This window comes from Limulus polyphemus, unplaced genomic scaffold, assembly GCF_000517525.1.
Source record: "Limulus polyphemus unplaced genomic scaffold, Limulus_polyphemus-2.1.2 Scaffold5875, whole genome shotgun sequence".
Classification (NCBI taxonomy): Eukaryota; Metazoa; Arthropoda; class Merostomata; order Xiphosura; family Limulidae; genus Limulus; species Limulus polyphemus.
This window is the reverse complement of record NW_013671485.1, coordinates 30,696-34,390: the sequence shown is the minus strand read 5'-3', so window position 1 is coordinate 34,390 and position 3,695 is coordinate 30,696.

Below are 3,695 nucleotides of genomic sequence, written 5' to 3'. Positions count from 1 at the left end.
GAATTCATCACGACAAGTGGGACTGTCGTCACATTATAGCGTCTTCACGGCTGAAAGAGCGAAAATGTTTGTGGACGAGATTCGAACTTGCGGTTCGAGAGCACTAATCACCAGGCCTCAGTCCACTCTCACTATTTGTTTAGAGAAAGTCAAGAGTTAGTGATTGATGCTATTCTTAAGCTACTTTTTCTCAAGTCTATCAGTTCGAAACTAGGGATGGATAAAGTAAAGAGTCCTTGTGAACTTTTGAGCAAATATCCTGAACAAACGAACAAACATTTCCTATTAAAAATACAGTATGTCGTCTACCTCAACTGTTGCCCTCTAGCTTGAACGCTTATAAAGTTTAAAAGTCAGGGCCTCCTGTGGACACGGCGCTGATAGCTCACTTAAAACAAATCCTGATAGATTGAACGGTGATGTTGTAAACAAATGATCCTCTTTGATTGTTTGTTTTTTAAGAAAAGCCACATTGGGCTAGCTGTTATGTTCATCGCGGGGAATCGAACCCCGAATTTTATCGTTGTAAAGCACGTAGACTTATCGCTGTCCCATTGGGGACTCTTCTTTGATATCCCACTATCACTTTGGGAATGCACGCGCATGCGTAATGAAACGTCATCATCCAGTCTATTGTTGTTGGCACTGAATTTAACGTGGTTTCATTTGTATACGGGACAAACGTAGCCCAATGGTTAACGTGCCAGGTTGTGGAACTGAGGTTCCGTGGTTTGCGTCCCGTTATCACAAATAAAAAAAAAAATCGCATTTCCAAAAACTGATGGTGTTGATTAACTGCCTTTCGTCTAGTTCATCGCTTCAGAATTAATGACTGCTAGTGCAAAGAGCTCTCGTGTAGCTTTGCACGAAATCCAATAGATAAACAAGTATCTGTAGTGACTTAAATTAGCGTTCTGACGGATAATTGATCAAGAATTTCCAACTGATCCGAGGACCAACAAGGTAAACGGGACAAACGTAGCCAAATAATTAGCGTGCCGGGTTGTGGAACTGAGGTTCCATGGTTTGCGTCCCGTTACCACAAATGGGAAAAAAAATCGCATAAGTGTAAGTGGGTATAAAGGAATATTAGATGGACAACTTTCATTATATTTGGATTCTTGGTTACAAGGGCACTTTAAATGAAGGTTTGTCAATGGTTAATTAAAGATTCCCGTTCGTGCCCATCTGCTATTTGTTTGTACCCACCCGTACACATATCTTTAAGAGACAAAGATACTGTACAAAAACTGAAATACGAAGATACAGCTCACTTTGAAACTTGTGCAGTTTTGAAGAGTTTTTGTACTGAATATAATTATTTAATATGTTACTGGATTTATCGATTGATGATAAACGTTGTTTTCGAATTCGCGTATCTAATAGGAAGGAAAGGCTGCAACGCCATCGAAAATATTCCTGATAACAGATACATAAATCTTGCCCCCCAGTGGCACAGCGGTATGTCTGCTGACTTACAACGCTAGAATCCGGGTTTCGATACCCGTGGTGGGCAGAGCACAGATAGTTCATTGTGTAGCTTTGTGCTTCATTACAAACAAACATAAATCTTAGGAAGTGAACGTTCTTGCTGATATTAGTTTATAATTTACTAACACAAGGTGTCTCTAATGGACAAATTGTGAACATAGAAGGTGTGTTAGGCCTTTCTTATTGGTCTGATTTACCTGCCTCATTTCCAACAATTTATTTATGAATTTTGTTCCAAAATAGATTAGGACATCACTATTTCTAACTTGATAATACCAATTAATTTTTTTGAAAACTCGTTTGTTTGTTGTTAAGTGCAAAACAACACAATGGGCTATCTGCTGCTTTTCCCACCACGGGTATCGAAACCCAAATTTTAAAGTTATAAGCACTCGGGGTGGGGCTTTAATAATTCAAGCATAAGGTTATGGATTAGCAAAACTGAGATTATACGATTCTAAATCCAACGTACGAGGTTCTATAGACTCCACGGTGTTATTGATTTTTTACGGTTTACTCATGAACAAGAACAATGTCTAATTAATCAAAAACCACTAAGTTATATAATAACACGGAATCAACGAACAGCAATTTATAACTTGCGTTAATTAATTAATCTTCTTTTCAGGCGCAGGTTTGCCTTGTGAAAGAACCATGGATTTCAAAGCTAGCGAGCCGGGTTCGAATCCATACCATGCCAAAAAATACTCCCCCCCCCCCATGAGAGTAACAGTGAATCCCTTACTGTGGATGGTGGGTGGTAGGATGTTGCTTACTCATTGCCTTCCTTCTGGTCGGCCAGACATGGCCAGGTGGTTACAGCGCTCGACTCGCAATCTGAGGGTCGCGGGCTCGAATCCCCGTCCCACCAAACATGTTCGCCCTTTCAACCGTGGGGACGTTATAATGTGAAGGTCAGTCCCATCATTCGTTGGTAAAAGAGTTGCCCAAGAGTTGGCGGTGGGTGCTGTTGACTAGCTGCTCTTCCTCTAGCTTATCAGCTCAAAATTAGGGACGGTTAAGGGCCCTACCCTTGTGTACGAAAATTCCAAACGCAAAAGGAAACTTTACTTGTCATAAACATAACTGTTCATATGTGTTGTGATTTTGTGCAGCACAATACGAAACGTAGCTTCAACTAAGTTATAAATATTGAATTTAGAGGTATAGTATAATTTTTAAAAACGCTTTAAAACTCAAGCGGAGGGTGGAAATGACGTGCGTGTGGATATTCGCAAAGCTACCCGAGCGTTATCTGCGTTAACCGTCCCTAATTTTGAGGTCATACACTAGAAGTAATGCAGCTAGTCAATATTACCCACTGCTAACTCTTTATCAACGAATAGTTCGATTGACTGTCACACTATAAAGCCCCATGAGTGATAGAGCAAGCATGTTCAGTGACGGGTTTTGGTCTCGCGAGTCGTGCATCCTGACTACTAGGCCATGCCAGGTCCTATGTATATTAATACTGGCATAAAATCTTCGACAAATTCACCCATGCACGTATATATATATATAAGTAAATCTATATTAACTTTCATCAAACAATGAAACCTAATAATACAATTTCAAGGCTGCTCGAGCACATTTTAAGCATATATATATATATATAAATATACACATAAAAACACATTAGCAATACGCCCCCTTGTGGCACTGCGGTAAGCATGTAAGCTGTAAGCTTATTACACTAAAATCAGGGTTTCAATACCCGTGGTGGGCACAGCACAGATAACCATTGCATAGCTTTGGGCTTAATATCAAACAAAACAAAACATAAAGGATAATAAATGACGAAAAAACGATTTCTTTATTAGTAAATCATATGGACAATTCTTTGCTCTGACTTTACTCTGACTTTCGCTGAAAAACGTCAACATGGCAACCCTCGTTGGCTTTAGGGTGACGTATAGCAAGTAATAAAGTTAGGTACTTATTATAAAGACAAACATGCTATATCTCTATTCTCTATAATAAATAAAATAAGAGTTTTGTCTGTACATTGCTTAGAATAGTGTACTTTTTGCATATCTTCACGTTTCATACACCAGAGAAGCCGAAACAAGCCTTATCTCAATTTCTGTCTGTCTGTCGGTAACGTTAGCGGACGTGTTTTTGTTCGCTTTTCACGGGAAAACGAGTGCACCGTTTTCGATGAAACTTTTTTTCTTTGTTTTATAGATGTGTAAGCAGGTTATAGG